The 19,547-nt window shown below is 42.1% G+C and overlaps 1 protein-coding gene and 1 long non-coding RNA gene across 3 annotated transcripts in view; one reads left to right on the forward strand and one right to left on the reverse strand.

Annotated features, from left to right (window-relative positions):
- The window catches only part of CNR1 (cannabinoid receptor 1), a 25,206-nt gene extending 12,155 nt beyond the window's left edge, over nt 1–13,051 (reverse strand). Inside the window, exon 1 of one of the 2 annotated variants that reach the window (XM_029945390.1) lies at nt 12,449–13,051. The gene's annotated coding sequence lies outside the window, so the exon portion shown is untranslated. Of the gene's footprint in view, nt 1–6,560; nt 6,618–12,448 lie in introns of those variants that run through there. The other variant, XM_029945391.1, reaches the window with a different exon arrangement.
- On the forward strand, nt 12,314–17,007 carry LOC115296913. Its single transcript, XR_003911137.1, has 3 exons — nt 12,314–12,383; nt 14,906–15,095; nt 16,946–17,007. It is a non-coding gene; the product is annotated as an uncharacterized LOC115296913 (long non-coding RNA).
- Nucleotides 17,008–19,547: the final 2,540 nt, after the last annotated feature.

The following is a 19,547-nucleotide window of genomic DNA, read 5'->3' on the forward strand; positions in this document are numbered from 1 at the left end:
ACTTGATAATATATTTCTCTAAGGTTGGTAAGGAAAATTTAGTTGACCCTTACAATTGCATTATGTCTAAGACATGTCCTCAGTGTACATGGCGAATCTCATGGGCCAACACCGTCACACCATGAATGATGCCTCTGCTATGGTTGAATGGGCAACCGAGTCTTTTCTAACTCTTACATAAGCACCAGAGTTTGGGGATTATTCAAGTAATTTGGTTACTTTTTGCATTATCTTCTACAGCAAAGAGAAATAAGGGATTGACTTAGTTATCCTGATAATTCAGGCAAAAATACATAATTCTTCCTCCTTGTATTAATGTCAGCTCCTCTTCCCATATATAAAAGAAAATTCCATTATGTACGTAATGCTCAGTTGGTTCTCAAAGCTTTAGCTTTTCATATATTTTCTAATGGGGAATAGAAGTTATTAAATGCACCATTTTCTCTGGTCTTTGTTAGTAAGAAAATAGATTTCATGAAAATATATCAATTCATATGAACTAAATAGACATTAAGGCATTTATAAGGCTATATTTCTGTTCAAATTTAACCTGAAGTATGCCTAATTATTTAACATTTAACAGCTTATTAAATTTAAAAGAATTTTAGGGCTTAAGAATTGATGCCTTTAAAACGACATCAGATTAAACATTCACTATGAGGCGATGATGCCATGAGAAAAGCTGATCGCAAAGGCAAGTTCACAATGTAAATGAAATGATTTGTTGGCTTTATAACCAATTCCATTTATCCACTTACCACTTAATTTTATTCTGCTATTTTTAAAGTTTACTTATCTATTTTAGTTTATTTTGAGAGAGAGAAAGAGAGAGTGTGTTGTTCATCAGTGGAGGAGGGGCAAAGAGAGAGAATGAGAAAGAGAATCCCAAGTAGGCTTTTCTTGATCTCAAGAACCGTGAGGTGATGACCTGAGCCAAAACCAAGAGTTGGACAGTTAACTGACTGAGACACTGGGCACTCCTCTTCTGCTGCTTTGATGTTTCCTCTAAGTGCCAGTATCCTTTTTCAGAGAGAGCTACCTTTTCTTTTTCTTTTTTTTCTCTTTATGTTTATTTATTATTGAGAGACAGAGAGAGACAGAGCATGAGCTGGGGAGGGGCAGAGAGAGGGGGAGACACAGAATCCAAAGCAGGCTCCAGGCTCTGAGCTGTCAGCACAGAGCCTGACATAGGGCTTGAACTTACAAACTGCAAGATCATGACTCAAGCTAAAGTTGAAGGCTTAACTGACTCAGCCACCCAGGTACCCCAACAGAGCTACCTTTTCTACATACCTGTAAAGTAAGTGATCAAGCATAATTGATACAGCCTTCCCTTAGAAGAGAACATGCAAAATTTTCAATTCGATAGAAGCCATGGTCCATATACAAATACTCCCTAAGACTGTCTTTATTTATCTTGCATGTGAAGTTTGGTCATTAAAAACCAAAAGTGACATATTGTTCCAGCCCATAAAATACGTAGAACCCAGGAGACAAATTATCTGACAGTTCATTACCAATGACAGAAATAGTTTAAAGCATGTTACTTGTTGTTCAATGGTGCAACTGATACCAGTTAGTGCACCAAGTATGGTGCAGCATACCTTTCAGTTTCTTCCTTCATCTTTCAATGAAAGAACATATTCTCTTAGAATCCATGAGCATCCAAATTAAGTCCAACAAAAATCAAGTCCTGTTTCTCCAAGTTCAAATCTCAGAGTTATCCAGTGATTTGGGTGATTAAATGAACAATAGAGAAAATTCCAATTCCCAAATATTTAAATAAGAAAAATTAGACTATTTGTGTGCTAAGAATATATAGTAATTTTTACATGGGGATTAGTATTATAATCCCCATTCTACATCTAAACAACCTGAGGCTTAGAGTACAGGTAACATGCTTTGCCCAAGGTTTCTACCTAGAAGGCAGAGCTAAACTCAACCCAGGTCTGTGTAACTAACTCCAAGTCCCTGTGCCTAACTTTGAGATCCAGGAACCATTTAATAAGACACTTTTCTTCGCTTCTAAGGAAGGTGGAAAAATTGACTTTGGGAAAAGGAGGTACTAGACAGTACTTGATCACTTTACACAATAAACAACTAAAATCTGAAGGAAGATCTGTTTACAGCAAAAGATTGCCCACAGCACTTGCAAATCATCCTTGCCCCGTGGTCTCCAGGGACAAGTATGATAATTAACTATAAGCTATAAATCCTAACCCTGGATTAGCACCTTATTTTCAGTGACTGTTGGCAAATAGTAAATAAAATCTAACTTGTCTTTTCATTATTTTTGAAAAATTAGATTTTTTTCCCTTTACTTAATTTTAAGGCTTGTGGACAGTAATGACAGTTTCCACAATACCAGCGAGGAAAAGAGAGGGCCATTTCTGTAGGTCTGAATGAGACATGATGGTTGTTAGTGACAAAAGTTAGAAATATTCATTCCCACATGGAGAAATTCAAACTCCCTTGAAACCACTCAATTTCCTACCTAGTTTTGGTAGGCCCAGGTGGAAGGTGACTCTCCATGGTCTTTCCTAGGATGCTGGCTAGATCAAGGCAGAAGAAATTCTGTAAACCTTAGTAAGGCTCCAACAAGGGAGTGCTTGTGACAGATTCCTGGTGCCAAAGATCACAAAGCAGCGTTACTACAGCAATGTGGCTGATGGTTACAAAGTTATAGGCCCTCGCGTGCTTCATGTAACACATTTTTATTGGGCACATACTCTGGGCCTAGGACTGTAGACATTAAACATGTATACATAAGTACATATATACGTGTGTACATATGTATATATATATTACACCTGTGTAATGGATATGGGTCAAGGAAGCAAGAGGAATGATTTTCCATCCCACCCCACTCCATCAAATAAAGGCCACCCATCTGTCCTTCTCCCCCCACAGATGACAGAATAGAATAGGATATGAAAACATGTAATAGGCATATGATACTTCGTCATCGAACAGTGTTGGATTGTGCATCTCAGTAATTGGGTGGTGTTATCCCCCTCCTATATATGCTTTGAGGTTTTCTCCCAGGAGGGAGGATGAACACCCCTGAGTCACCCTGTAGGAGTCTTTTTTTGGGTCTAAACCCTTCAAATCATGAATGTCTTGAGAATAGGGACCTGTGTTCTATGCTTTGCATGCCCTCTACCTGGCACAGCGCCTGGCACCGGGCAGGTACTCAACATCTAAATGCTCGATACATGCCAGTGTGCATCAGCAGCACAGCAGACCTATCATAGCATAGTGGTGCTTGACTGTGGATCGTTTTCCTTGGCATAAAGTCAGTAGGTTATTAGGGAATTAAAACTGAGTTTTGGTCTCATTACACACATCCACCTGAAAAAGGAAACAAACCAACAAAAAAACCCTGCCCAAATGTAAAGGTTACATAAAAGGCATCAATAATTATTCATCCCAGGATCTTTCATCCCAGTACTAAGCAGAAGTTACGTTGTTGGCAAGTAGAAACTAGAGGCAGAAATCAGGTATTCACCTTTATTCTGATTCTTGTTAAGCCCGGGTGTGTGTCATGAACCTCAATGTTTAGGCACGTAGCAATTTTGTGACATGCACATCCTTGAATGAATCCTACTTATATGCTGTAACTAGACCTTTAAAGACAATATATGAAATTATGACTATAATGCACTTTTTCCCTCCCTCAAATGCATGTTACTATACATTAATCTTCCCCAAGTGGGTTTCCCCATGTGCAAGTATGTTTTGCAAACTTGTCAAGAGAAGTTATGTGAAATTCTAACCACTAGATGGAGTGGCTTTTATAAGCCCTTGAGAATCAATTTGTTATTCTATTCATTGGACATAGTTCTTGCTTTGGTTGAGCAACTTCTCTTCTTGCTACAACATTTCATGTATTTTACAACTGAATTAATTAAAACATAAACAAGAAAATATGTTATAGAGGGTTAAAATGGGTTATTACTACTGCCTACAAAAACTACATTTTTAATTGCTTTTCTGGGGCAAAAGGGCACTGAGAAAATTTAATATATTGATAAAATTAATTGTGAAAATTTGGAATTCTGCCTCAAGAAAGTAATTAAAGATGAGAAAAGGAAAGTAGTTCTACTGAAAACAAATGATATGTTTATGCCAACAGATGCTAAATGTACAATGGGGATATCTCAGGAGCCCAAAATCAATTCTAATAACAAACCCAACTCATTTCTATTTTATAAAACATTTGGCTTTCCAATTTTCAAATACAAACTCACCAACCTAGGCCATAAATCTATGATGAGAAAGAACAGAAAATTATTTACCATTACAGGGCTAAAATGGAATATTTCACAAGGTAAGTGAATATTTGTTCAAATACTCATACAAATCAAGGATATGGGAGCTTCCTAAGTAATTCGTTTTCCTTCCTATCATTTTTTTCACTGGAATAAGTTCTTATTCTGTAAATCCAGGGTTCCCTTCAAATGCGATTTTATAAATTAGGTACTTATGTGTCACTTCCTTTAGCTGAAATGTTAAAAAAAATTAGTATGTACTAACCTGCAAAATACAAACATAAAAATGTTTTCAAGATGAAAATAATTATAGAGGTGCCTTAGTGGCTCATTTGGCTAAGCGTCAGACTCTGGTCATGATCTCACAGTTTGTGAGTTCAAAGCCCATATTGGGCTCTGTGCTGACAGCATGGAGCCTGCCTGGGATTCACTCTCCATCTCTCTCTGCCCCTTCTCTGTTTGCTTGCTCTCTTTCTGTCTCTCAAGAAAAAAATACAATAAAAGATGCAAATAATTATATACACACAGAACTGAACTAGGTTTCAGTAAAGACAAAAACTATGCTTTGAAAGTGTAGTTTTCAATTAAGAAGTGAGTGTGCAAATTGGATGTAAGTATAGGATTTTGATGTCACTGCAACTGTAAGGTAGTTCTTTGTACTCGTTCAAGGTCAAACTCTTCCTGGGATTTGTATGATGCAATTTTGCAGTTAGGCACAGAGCTAAGGAACTGCAAGGATTCAGAAAAAGTGAGGTGAAGATAAAGAATGAGGAAGTTAAATAGGTAAGAGTGGATGGACATGTAGGATACATCTCAAAAAACAGTGTGAGAAGTCATGCAGTGGTCTGCGAGTGCGCGCACAGTTACTTTACAGGTCAGGGATTCACCAGGGGTAGTCTCCCCACCCACAGTCCTTACAAAACCTGCAAATTCTCAGGTTCACCTCAGACCTACCGAATCAGAAACTTCAGGGTTCGGGGCACATGTGTGCTGTCACAAGGCCTTCTGGAGATTCTAACACACTCTAAAATGTAAAAGCCACTGTTAAAGATTACGGAGACATATGAGAAAGACTAAACGACGGAAATAAATAAAAATTAACCTTTAATAAGAATTGAGGCCAGACAGGAACAAGGAATACTCTAGGAGTGTAGGTTTTTAGATCATTGAAGTGAATTGCTAAGGGAGCCCACTTATCATAAAGTAGTCTCTCAAAGATGATGTTTAAAACCAAGGTATTTCTATGTGACTGAAATAGAATAATGTGGTCTAGCCTGAAAATAAACATATGAGTGGGGAACCTCTCAGGGTTTGTCAGTCTACAATTCTGGGCTTCTCTGCACTTCTTCAGCAAACTTTAATTTTTTTTTAATGTTTATTTATTTTTGAGAGAGAGAGAGAGAGACAGAGGCGTGAGTGGGAGAGGAGCAGAGAGAGAGGAAGACACAGAATCCAAAGCAGAGTCCAGGCTCCAAGCTGTCAGCACAGAGCCTAACACAAGGCTCGAACCCACACAAACCATGAGATCATGACCTTACCTGAAGTCGGACGGTTAGCTGACTGAACCACCCAGGTGCCCCTACTTCTTCAGCAAACTTATTGTTATATTTTTGTCTGACAAAGAAACATGGCTTCAAGATATGTACTTACCCAGCACGCAGACATAAATTAAGAACTCCACACCATTTTCTCCTAATTCTATTTACAAAGTCTACATATGCAAAGTTCTCTAGATGGCTAGCCATTCCCTTCAACGCCACAGGGAAGGACGAAACCAGTAAAAGTAGGTAACGTTTCAGCTTATTTTTTTTTTTGAAGCTGGAAATGTTTCTGTTCTTCTCTTCCCCAAACTGTAAAATAATGTATTGCAGGAGATGAACCCAGAAAACAACAAACTAAAATGGGAATCTTGCAGGAGATCTTAGTAATGCGGATCGGCTGCGAACTAACTTAACAGAATTAGATTATGCAATCCATACTGCTTATAGCTGGCGTATATCTTGCAAAATTACCTAAAAGCTGTAAATACATGGAAATGTATCCTGAAGTACTTAAATCTCTGACCTTGGCCAGACTGTTTCCTCTTTAATTATTTCATCAGTAAAAATGGATCACAGATTACTCATCCTTCCTTTCCTTAGCTGAGGACTAAAATCATTCAAAGGCTTTCCCTTTTCTGGTTGTTGTTTGTCAGAAGTTTGATATAATTTCCAAAAGTAGTTGCCTATCTTCTGAAGTCAAATTCCCACATATGCAAAAACACAAGACTTGAGACAGTCTTTTGCTTACTTTGGTTCTGTAGGAAATTGTTCAGCTTTCCTCCTTCTCCGCATGCATATCACTTGCTCACCACAACTTGTACAAATGCTAGAGAAAACATTTACAAATGCTGGTAGCAGTGCATTGAAATGAGTTGAAAATCTGGTCCACTGAACAAGCCACACTGGAATAAACCAAAACACACAGATAACAGTGGCATTAAATTAAGTCTCTTTTCTAAAGGATAAATCAAGTTGATGATTTTTAAGCACAGCTGAATTAAAAGCAAACAGGAGTGACATATGCATACTACACATGTTATCAGCTCAGTTGCAATATTAAAAACATCTTGTTTAGCCTCTTGACCAACAGAAGTCAGTGCTATAAAATTTCCTATAGTATGAATGTCCATATGTGCAAGGAGAAATTTGCTTTTTAAAAAGCACACTGGAATTTATCACCAATTTAAATGTAAAACTCCTGTAACATAACTCAATTTATAGAACTCATATTCCAATGTTCTCTGAATATATGGTCTAAAAGAACAGATGAAGAAATAATGAGGGAAGAAGGGAACCCTTCCATTTAAACATAAACTTTGAAAAACATTATTTCCTAATTATATTTTATTTTAATTATATTTAAATATACTACTGACATACACAGTTTGTGAAAGCACTTGCCAGTATATTCAACTACCACAACAGATTGCCTGGCACATCTCTGAAAAATGCCTCTGCCTTTCTTTAAAAAGCAATAGCATGGAATTTGCTAGTAGGAATAAAAAAAATAGATATTACATTGTCAAATTTAGGAAACTATACTGCACTTTATCTCCTGAAGTCAAAAAAAAATTTCAAATGCTTTTCAGAGTTGATAATGATGATAAAGAATCAAGCCAAAGATATCAAATTGCTAATCAATGAATCCAAACTCTACGCAATTCAGAATCCAAACTCCAGTGCAAGGGTAAGAGTCAGATACAATAAAATATTGTTCTCTTTGGGAAAAATGATTTGCCATCTAGGTTAGGAGAAATGGGAACTTAAATCCCTTGTTGCAATCACAAAAAATGCAAAATCTACCTTAATAAGCGTATTCAAAAATACAAGATTAATGCAACACCACAATAGGTTAAAAAAAGAGTTGGCTAAGAGACACTGATTCCCATCTAACCAGTCTCAACTCATGCATTCAAAAACAAAGAAAAGAAAACAAAGAAAAACTTCGAGAGCTTTCCTCAAGCGCAGGTGTGACAATTTCTCCAGCTGGGGCAAAAACGGAACCTGTAGGATTCCGGAACAACGGCTACGACTTTGCCGGGCCCATTTGCTCAGGTTTGGTGAGTAAACAGGTCTTCCTTCAAAAACCCATCCAAACACAACTGGGAACCCCATGCTCACTAAATTATGAAATTAACCTGGCCAAATGAAACTTTAAAGTAAAGTATATCCTAAAGTGATTCGCCAGTAAGCCATATGGAAAAATACTTTGAATATATGGAAAATATCAATGGAAACTAGCTCAAGACTGTATCTGCAATGGCAACCGTACTAGAAAAACTATTGCAAGGAGATGTGCGTTACTTTCCATGAAGCACCCTGTTCAGTGAAGAAATATGACCCAGGAAAGCTTTTAGTAAATATTTTCTGTTAAGAACTAGAGGTAATCACACTGATTACTTTATGTAATGGCTTTGACCTATTATCACTGATAGATCATAAATATACCTATTATCCGTTCAGGCCTGTTTGAGATGGAAGTTCTTCTAACGTCAAACTCTTTGAGTACTACCAAGAGAGGCACTGGAAAAGCACTACAAACGATCTTCCCTTTCCCCCACTCACATACTTCCATAGTTTTAATTTTTTTGTGATAGTACTACAATGTGCTGTGTTTTACAGATATAACGACATTCATGTGCATTTTGTAACAGAGTACTTGTACTTTTTCTCCCAACTTTCGTTTCTAAAAATAACAAACATCTAGCAAGATTGGTGAAAACTTTATTAAACACATCAGTCAGGGTTGACGAGAAAACTATAATCTAATGTAGTTATGTCCATCCTGGCATCTTTGCAAGATTCTTAGATCACATGAGACTGAAACAGATCTCCACTACCCTGGAAGATCAGAACAGCTTGTTCAGATTCCAGGTGGATACTCCTTCTCCCTGAGTCTTCTGTGTCCATCTGCACAGCTGCCTTCATTTTGGACATGTCACCCAAATTGGTGGATTTTATTTAAAATCTGAATTATATATTCAAATGTATAAAGGCAATAGGTCTAAATTTTTGTGTTGGTCATGATACACATCCACAACAAACTTTGTTCACATATATGTATACAAGTGTAATTACACATCCCAATCATCTAAAATTATGCAGTATTGGGGCTCCTGGGTGGCTCAGTCAGTTAAGCATCCTACTTCAGCTCAGGTTATGATCTCCCAGCTCATGAGTTCGAGCCCTGAGTTGGGCTCTGTGCTGACAGCTCAGAGCTTGGAGCCTGCATTGGATTCTGCGTCTCCCTCCCTTTCTCTGCCCGTCCCTCGTCCATACTTTGTCTCTCTTGCTCTCTCTCTCTCTCTCCCCAAAATACGTAAACATTAAATTTTTAAAAAAATCATATAGTATATAATTTCATGTTATATATACTCCAGGTGACATTTATTGCTTCTTTTAGTCCAGAAAATATCTGGGAGAAATCTGAGTTTCTCTATGTTCTATAGTTAAGCCAATCTAATCTAAGAATATACAGATTAGTGAATTCAATGATTATCAAAACACTAAATAACAATTCAGTGGCAAAGGGTATGTGCCCCCAACCCCTCGGAAACAGCATTCATGCAGTTGTTAAGAGAAAGTTAACAGTGTTCAGAGATCAGGATCAAGAAGGAGCTGAAGATGGGGGAGGGGATAAAGTTAAAATTTTACCAATTCCGTACATCAACTGGTTTTGATTTCCTCTTATTCTTTAACTTCTATCACTCTTCGGTCAAGAAAAGAAAAATGAGCAGACCTTGCAGTCCCTCAAAATACAGATGTGCAATATGTAAACTTGACCCCAGCAGTTTTTCACACAGTCTTGGGGCCAGGTCTTTTCAGAGAGACAGAATTATAAATAATTTAAACCCAAAGGCTGGATTCCCTCTAATTTGTCAGTTCAATTAGAAAATGATGAATACAAAAACAGAAGAGATAGATTGCACTGGTGAAGACACGGCATCCTTTTTTTTTTTTTCTTTTTCTTTTTGCAGGATAGAAAGCTCTCATCTGTGTCCTTTAGGCAACTGAGCTAATGTAATTACCCCAAGAAGAACAGGCAGCTACCTCAAGGACAGGCTCCATCTTCCTAACCAAATTCAAGATGCTCTAACTAAATCTCATTTTACTCATCATGTGTTGTTAGGTATCTCTAAATTCAATGTATTACTCTTTTTTTTTTTTCAGCATTCCTGGAGAGCTAATTATGGGAAATAATCCCTTTTCTTATTAGGCCAACTGTTTTCTGGGAAGAAACATTTGGTAAGCATGGTGAACTATCAACGGCTATTATAAGTTCCATTTCATAATAGTTTTATTCTTAAACAGCTAAGTATTCCAATTCTAATTCCAAACACTAATATGCAAGGCAACCAACGAGCCTGTCTGTCTAAATTTCCTGGTGGTTCATGTTAATTCTGAGTCAGAGCAAGGAAGAATGTCACAAGATTGTTTTGAAAGAGTTTTTCAGGCTTTGCCTTAGTAATTAATAAGCTGACACTGCATACGAAACGCTTATCAACACAATCAATGGGGCTGCTGCTTTCTTGAGAAAATAGGTAAACCGATGTGAGGAGTTTCCTTTTGGAATAGACTATAATATGCCACAGATATAGTGGTTCTTCCAGAGAATTTCATGCCCAGCAGTTTCATCTTGGTAACATTTAACAATTTCACTATTTTAACATTTTGAAATGCCAAAAGGAACACACTGATCCTGCAGCTAGGCTTATTAGAGGAGAACGATCTCACAGGCGACAGGGAGGCACATAGTCCACTGGGAAAAGGGTAACAGAAAAAGACAGAAAACAGCGGATAACAAACAAAGGCAAGCACTACTCCAACGTGAGATCAGATTTTCACCAAAATGTAAAACTTTACATGCCAAATTAAATAATATCACCTATGGTTTATGTAAGGGACTTGGCGTAACATTCTTTTTGTATGCACATATGTGGAGGCTATCTATTAAAACTGGGGGGTGTGAATATCTAATCTGCCTTCCTGACAATGAGTATGCAAGCATAGTAATTTTATTTTTGAAAGGTCAGTGCTGAGAATTTCTGCCCTGTGGCATCACTTTACCCCCACAGAGACTTAGGAGCACAATGAGACCTCTCCCCCTCAGACACTTGATACATACCTCATCCAGGATTGCTCCTTGCCTGGAGTGGGAGACATCTTTGGAACAAAAAGAGTCTGTTTACAGTAAGTTCTTTTGATAATCTAAAATGCGTTAGTTTTTTGGAAAACCATGTCCATCTTCTTGCCTCTTGCCCAACAGCAACCACTACTGTGACTACAAGTAACCGTTTGCAGCAGGCAACATTTAAAATTCTGGAGGTGCGTGGATTCTGTTCATGTATGGATATAACCAGGAAATTATTTGTCTCACTTAAGAAACTATGAGTGGCCTTTTATTTTGATAAAATTGCTTGTAACTGGGTTAGAGATCAGGGGAGCTAGAAGGAGTATAAGGGGCGGGGGGGGGGGGGAAGGGACAGAGAAAAATCAATCAGTATATCTTCCCTTGCAAACTGTCAGTAGGGTGGGATTAGAAAAGCAACACTTTAAATCAGATAAAGTCCTATGGGAACCTTAAAGGTTAGTTGCTCTGAGCTTCTCAATATTCTGCAAAATAGATTGATGGCAGTGGTCACTTCACTGATATTCAGTGTCCACTGAGTTTCTGCTAAGAAATTGCGTTTCCCCCTTTGTTGTAAAGATATTAACTTGGTAATAAAAATGAGGAGAAGTTATGGGACCCATAGAGATCTCCTTCAACACCTTTAAAACCAGTAAATCTGTTCTAATCTCTTATTAAATGCCAAAGGATGCTTAATATATCATGAAAGCAACAACAAAGACAAGAATCGCCTTTAATTTAAAGGGAAATAAAAAAGATGGGAGGCAAAAGGATTAAGAGATTACTAATTTTTTCTCGTTTGTTGAATTTAAAACTAAAATTAGAAACATGCATGTTGCTCTCAAACTTTCAGATGACCAAATGACAGCTTCTGGTGTCTATCACTGCAAACGTTTGCACTGGAGAGGTGATCCATTTATGAATGTGAGCCTTACCAAGAAATGTCTTCAAAAAACACAGCAACTTTTTTTTCATCTAATGGCTAGTTCGGAGTTAAATGGTTCTATCAATATCCAAATCTAGATATTAAATGTACATTTAGTTTTCCTCAGAGAAGAGTGGCTCCTGCAGCTAGCTATATTTTCTATAGCAAAAGTTTATTATTTGACATACATTTCTTTATATGGCATTTAATATTTTAGACAGTTTCTAGGTTTGGTGCAGAGATCGATGTATTATTTCTCCGGGAAGACTTAGGTGCTGGTATGGTTTATAGACATTCAGCACCACCTCAAGCGCCTATTTCTCAAACATGCACAATTACACATTTTCAACAAACATACATCAGTGCACACACATTCAATAACTAGTAAACGGTAGAAACCTCCAGAAGTAGCACAGACCACAGTTTGCAAGCTGGGGCTATGGAGCTTAGTAAACATCGACGCACGATTCGCTCACACGGAATAAGAACTCCACGAAGGACACTTGGGAACCACAGCGGTCAGTACCCGAAGGGGCGGGAGGCGGAAAAAAGTATTTCCAAACGCAATCCTGCCAGGTCTTACCCTTCGCATCCCCCGGTCCTCGGGGAGAAGCTCCCTCGGCACCTCTCGCCCGGCGCTGGGGCTGCTTCTCTGCTAGAACGGAACGTTCCGCCCGACTCCACGGAGCTCTGCCGGGAGCCGAGGCGCCCCGCCCGGGCCAGGGGAAGGCTCTGGCGCCGCGGGAGCCAAGAAGAGGCGGAGGCGGAAAAGAAGTGCAGAAGGAAGGGGTGGCCGAGGGAGGCGGCGCCGGCGCGGGGATGCGGGCGAGGCTGGGTGGGGTGGGGTGGAGCGGGGTGTGCCTCCGTCGGTCGGTCAGTAAGTCAGTCGGTCCACACTGCCCGCGCACCGTTGTCCCTTGCCTCCAGCGCCCGCCCGCGACAACGACCGGGACTGGGGACCCCTCCGCTCCCGCCGCCCGCGAGCCTCTCCCCTTCCCCGGGCTCTTCAATGGGTCCTCCCGCTCGCCCCGCCTGGCTCGGCGTGGGGCCGCAGGTCTCCGCCAGCCCGAGAGCCCGTCGCCTCGCCACTCTCGTGCGGTCCCTGCCTCTGCCTCCTCTGGCGCTCTGGCTCTGGCTCCCTCTCGCTCCAGTCCCATTTATGAAGCGCGGTCCCATCACGTGTTAATGAGCCTTTGTCCTGCCCTGGCAGCGGCGGCGGCACAGACCCCGCCGAGGGGACTGCGCGGGGAGGGACCCGCGCACCGCGCCGCGCGGCGCCCGTGGCTCCAAACTTTCCTGGCGCGGGGAACCTGCTGTGGCGCCGGCCCCGGGGCCAGAGGGGACATGCCTCTCCGTCCCGCGTCACCTACTTCTCCTCCTCCTCCTTCTCCTGCGCCGCCGCCGCCGCGGTCCCGGGGGCTCCCACTGCCAGGACCTGGCTCTCCTCCCGGATACCCTCACACTCCGGCCAAGCCTAGAAGGGGCTAGTGCCTGCGCCGCCCCCGACCCCGGGGCCATAAATCACGGGCGCCCCGGTTGCGCGCAGCGCCAACACCTTGCGCGAGGGTCACGTCTGGGGCAGCAGGCTGAGCCAGAAGGGAGAGGGGGCCAGGAGGGGAGAAGCCGAGGCGCGCCCGGCCGGGGGTGCGGCCACCGGCCCTTTCCGCATTCCCCAGGTCGCCCCCGCGGCGGGCAACAGTGAGCCAGGCCCGGGGGCGGGCGAAGCCTGAGGACCGCGCTGCGTAGCCCCGGAGCAGTTTGCTACCTGGCGGCGCCGCGCGGCCACCTGTCCTCCGCCCTCGGGGCACCGGCTGGCTTCGCGCTAGTCGCCTTGTCCAGCCCCCGCCGCCCCCGCCCGGCGCGGACCACTCTGGCGCGCCCCACCCGCACGCCCAGGCTACAAACAGTTGGGCTCCGTAGGCGGCTGGCTCTGCGCCTCCCCGCCTGGTGCGCCCCCTCCCCAGCCTCCTGGGGACCCCGCTCCTCGCACCTTCCCGCTCGAGGAGGACGCCCCCCCTCCAGGGCCCGGCGGGGGGCTCGCGGGGTTCGGGGGCAGCCGCCGCAGGCGCCTAGGGAACCGCGGTGCGCCCGGTGGCCGCGACAGGAATTAGGGTACATGCTCGTTAATTGGTTCCACTATCAGCCGCCGTCTGCCTCCCGTGTGCACGGATCAAACCTTAATTGGTCTTTACATTTATCATGGTGAATTGCGAAGCTACAAACAAGCCCTAGTCGCTGCTTCAGCAGAAAAGGCGCTCCTCCTCCCTCCCGGGCCCAGGCAGAGTTGTGGCTGCGGCGCTGGTGGTTATTTAGACATCTTTATCTCTCGTAAGTTGGGTCGAGGGAGAGCAGCACGGCTTCCACCTGATGGAGGGAGCCACGTCACACTGCTTCCCAAGAGCCCGGCCGAATGCACTTGGTTCGATTCCCAGTCCTTCTCTCGGTGGCTGCCTTAGCGTTCATTTGATGACATCTTGCCAGAGATCCAGCAAATTCTGCCCCAGTCCTCATCCCGCTGGCCCTCTGGTAACGACTTCCACTTTCCTCTCACCCCAGGCCAGAGACCAACAGCAGTTGTTACATCTGGACCCTATAATTGGACTACATGGTGAGGAAGGAGGGAAATTGATGGGGAGGAAGCCCCAGGTTGGTGGTCCCGGAACCCTGGAGACCAGTTAAGTGCCTTTTGGAAGCCTCCGGCCAATCCTTGACAGGTTTCCCGCGGAGTCTTTGAAAATTCCCCCGGATTGCTTTAGGTTAGAAAGAGTTATTTCCCATTTCTCCATCAGGGAAACGGCCATTTAAGAGTCCACAGCTGAAACGATCGATTTCTACTAGGTAGGTATATGGAAAAGATTACAAACAAAGGTCAATAGATGGAGGAATAACTGATATGTGGGTAGATGTGAGATGAACTGTGGGCATTATACCTGATGCCTGGTGCAGGCTATCTCCACAGCAGAGGAAAGCATCTTCAGGCCACCTCCACTGAGGAGACAGCTTCATCTAAAGATGCTTTTTCTTTTTCTTTTTCTTTTAGGGGTCATGGTTGTTTTTTTACCATCACCTACACCCTTGGCAGGAGGAAATATTCACCGTTTTGGCCACCTTGTGACTCCCAGCCTCTAATTTCCCAAATGGGTTGATGACTTGACACCAGCTTCAAAGCGTTGCCACTTCCGGGTAGCCCAGGTTCAAATGATTGCCAGCCATTAAAAGAAAGGATCTAGGTAGGTCTTCTCACTGTGATGAGCACATCTTTCAGGCTACAAGAAAACTGGAGAGCTCACGGACAACTTTCCAGCAGCAGGCTTTCACATGGGTGCTGCCACTGCACCCTGCAGATGTGATCTGTGCTCTTGGGGCAGCCCAGACTTTATCATCCCTCACACACACAATTCTGACACGTTCCCTGGGCTACCTCTTATAGGATGTTCTCCCACTCATCAACCTACCCCGTGGTGTTCAACATCAGATCTGCAGGTAGAAACCATTTACAACCTATGAAAGGTACTCCATGGCAATGTCATATCTCAACTCATTCACACTGAATTTTGTTTTTCCATAAAGAGGAGCAATCTAATTACCTCGAGGGTCTCTGAGTCATCCCGAATCCCTTTTGATTGAAGGTGGATTTTTTTTTTCACTGAATCCTATGACATTCCAAACGGAAACCTGGGATCCCAATAGCCTGGAGTCTATTTGTTGAATGGCTGGCTGAAGTGACCTGTGGACAGAGCCAATCATTAAGAATTTAATCAAATAGTGATTCCAACAGCTAAAACTATTTTGCCTGTTATTCTGTTGTTGTTCAGGGTGAGGAGGAAGGCTGGAGCCTGACAGCTGGTGAATTGTACTGACTTTCCATTTAGAACTCAAGGATAATGCTCAGTAATGGAGTCAAAATTTGACTTGTGACCTGGCATTTTATCACCACAACTGAATGCTTTGTAGAAACTGAGAGTTACTTCGTTGTTTGAAAAATGCAATCCGTGTGGGCATCCCTATATGTCTTTCAAATTTAAAATCCATACTTGGCCCATCAGGGTGTTAGACACCCCTCCCCTAGTCAAAGAGCAACTATCCTTTTCCCTCAGAGCTAGAAGAGGAGCAGACAGGAAACTGTGTGAAAGCAATACGCTTTTTCATGCCTCAGAGTTCACCCTTTGCCAAGATCACCTTTAAATGGGAGGAAGTGACTTAGTTTCCACATGTGGTTGGCCAGCCTCTGTACTCCTGAGAAAGTCAGCAAGAGTGGCAAATGCAAGCTGTCAGCACCCTTATTAGGAACATTATGTTGAGGACACACATGCATTCAATGCAAGACATTAGATGGTTCTTGGTCACCACAAACCCAGGTTGAATTGAACCTTTGACCCCCTGGAGAAAGACTCTGGCAGCCCTTCAACAGAGTTCACTGGTCCCTGCACTGCTACATGTGAGGCTGTCTCATTTTTTTAGTTCTTTATCCTTTTAAAATTAGAACAGGGCTATGATGAGCCAATTTACTGCCGTTCTGTGTAATTTAGGTTATTCACTCAGTGAAATGTAGAGGATGAGAACACAGTTAAGGCTGCATATTTCAACTTCAGAGAAAGCTCTCAATTTATTTCTGCCAAAATGTTAATAGTTTCACTGGTCATAGAACATTAGTCCTGCCTCCCTGAAATAGTTGTTGATCCTAAAGGAGTCGGTCATACTTTGAGGTTTCTTTCTTTCTTTCTTTCTTTTCTTTTCTTTTTCTTTTTTTCACTCCGGGTTGGTCGTGCCTCTCTCCCACTCCCCCCAGGAGTGGTCTGTTGGGACCGATGAGTAATGATTTCCTGGTTTGGGAACTGGTGAAGCAAAAACATCACTCTCTCTTAGACTCTTGAGAGTTCTTTCCAAGTTTGACCCTCATGTTTACTTTGGTATTTTCAGTGTGACGCTCATGCCACAGGGCTGGAACGCTCACTGATTAAAGACATTTTTGGAATGATATTATGACTGCACGATTTCATTCTAATTCCGAGCATTGCTTTAGAGTTTCGACAGCTATTATTGGCTGTCCTTTGAAGCATTAAAGCATTTTGTTTTTCAGTGGCTCTGCCTTGCTAGATGGGAATTTGCTTCCCCGTGTCCAGTCTAACGGGTAAGTGTCAGCAGGCCTGCGGACGAGGCTGGGGCTCTGTCATCCCATGCTTGAGATCTGAAGTGCGTGCTCACGAGATGCTCTACCAGGGATGCAAGTAGCCTAAAGAACCTCCTGCACCACTTCTGCATGTTTCTCAAGAGCTACAAGCTGGAGATGAAAAACAACATTCTTTTTTACTCTACCATCAAAAATGAAATCTGGTCTAGATAGAGAAACTGGTTGCCAGGGTAGGGAGTGAATGGGTGGGGAAGGAAGGACGATGGGTTTCCTTGACCTTGGGGGCCACTCCCTTATGTCAGGCACAAAGAAAATCACTGCCGCTTCTCAGTGATCTTCCCATGTAACTAAACACATGCTCATTAGGGCGGTTTTTTTTCACCTTCTCACCTTCTTTCATTAAACCCCACTCTTTAACATCCCAGCTGAGCAGCAGCAAAGAAGGCTGAGAAATGACAGGAAGGCATTTTTCCTTTGTTCATATGTTTTGTTTTGTTTTTCATCACCAAGCAGAGGATCGGTAATGAGGAGATGGATCATCCTTTCATTTCAAACCATGTGAGGAGTATGTCCTAACAGACAATAAACAAGCACATAGAGAAAATAAGGAGAGTGAGAAAACAGGTTACTACAGCTTTTGTTCCCCCTTGATTAAACTCTTGCAAAACAGTCATCAAAACTCTGTAATTAAAAAGGCTACACACATTCTATGTCTAAATGTTTCACTTAAAAAAAGATAGGGCAAGCAGCATTGTTATAATATCAAAATATGGCAAATAATGAAAAAAAATGGTGCTAAAAAGAGAGGTACTTCTTAAATAGTCACTGGGCCTGCCTTCTGAGTAAACTCTCTTCCAATGTTCTTCATGGTTTTCTCAACTTCAGGTAGGAACTTAATGAGGGAAATGTCTATCTATCTTGGGTTATAAGGATTAAAAGAAATACTAAACCCGAAACTCCAGCCTGGTGCCTGAAATTTAGGCTCTCTATAATTGAGAGTTGTTTTTATTTCTCCTTCTACTGCTGCTACACGGTAGCTACATCTGTATCAAATATCTCGAGAGGACCACAGTATGGCGACAGGGTCTCTCATTCTTAAACCTGTGGGTGGGTGGCTGATTTGTAAACAGAGTGCTCACATTTTGAGGGTTTCTTGGGGCTCAGCTGTGATTCTTTGCTGTGGCTCCCATTCTAAACAGATGCTGCCGATTATCTGCTTTACACAGTGGCCTGGATGTACTGATACCTTGAGATGTCCCCATTATCTACTCTCTGCAGTTCAGTAGCTTTCCCTTGAAATGCAGCTGCCAGTAAAAATGAGAATTGGCAAAAGCCAACGGGGTATATGATTAGTCTGTGGGTTTCTTGTCTCATCTGTTGTATCCAAAAGATGCTAAAGAAACAAGTAGAGCTCAGACTTTATGGTTTCAACAGCACTGAAGAATTGAAAGTATCATACTATTTGCAAATTCCTGTTTAAAGAACTAAAGATTTACCCAGGATATAGGTGGGATTTCAGAGGAGAACATCTGGGGATATTGATTGTAACCCCAGCTCTGGCACAAATGACCCAGGATGCAACTTACCATTTCTAGACCTTACTTTTCCATTTTGTGATATGGGAATAACACTAATCTAACATTTGTTGTTGTTGTTTGTTGTTGTTAATGTTTGTTTTTGAGAGAGAGAGACGGAGCAGGAGCAGAGCAGGGACAGAGAGACAGGGAGACACAGAATCTGAAGCAGGTTTCAGGCTCTGAGCTGTCAGTGCAGAGCTCACGGCGGGACCCAAACTTATGAAACTTGAGATCGTGACCTGAGCTGAAGTCGAAGACTCAACCGACTGAGCCACCCAGGTGCCCCTAACTGTTTTTTTATACAGTCTTTGAGAATGTCTAATAAGATAGTAAAAGTAGAAACACATTGGAAAAAGCTTTAAGAAAACTTCAATGAAGGATTTTATTACCATTAATAATTCATCTGATATAATGGTCCACTGATGTCTCAGTTGTATCAAATTACATAGAATATTTGAATTATTCTGCTCATTTCAAGAGAGAAAATAAAATGAAAAATAAAAAATAAATAAATTATGAACCTTAGAGCTTTGAAAGCATTGACTTTGCATCCAACGCCCAGGGAAGAGCATGTAGTATGCCAATAACCAAGTTGAAGACTCCTAAGCAAGAACACCAGATTATGTAGTAGATGATTATGTAGACAAAGGAATTTCCGTCTGGGACCTGATGGTATGTCTCCCTCAGATGGTGGATTGGCTGATCCACCTGGAGTTCTTGCTGCTGCATGCTACAAATTGTTGCCCACTGGGGGCTACTTTTCAACTCAAGAAGACAATTTTCTTGTACATAAAAATCTGGAAAACAGGCTATTTATTATTTCTTTAAAAATATCATTTCCTTCAAAACGTTGCTGAGAGTTAAGACTGCCCAGCTCCTATTTTCTGTATAGTATGTATTCAATAAAGTCAGGGTGACATCATCTCTGTGTAGTGCGTGCTTCTCAAGCATCAGAGGAACAACTGTAGGGGTAG

Source organism: Suricata suricatta, chromosome 7, assembly GCF_006229205.1.
Source record: "Suricata suricatta isolate VVHF042 chromosome 7, meerkat_22Aug2017_6uvM2_HiC, whole genome shotgun sequence".
NCBI classification, from domain to species: domain Eukaryota; kingdom Metazoa; phylum Chordata; class Mammalia; order Carnivora; family Herpestidae; genus Suricata; species Suricata suricatta.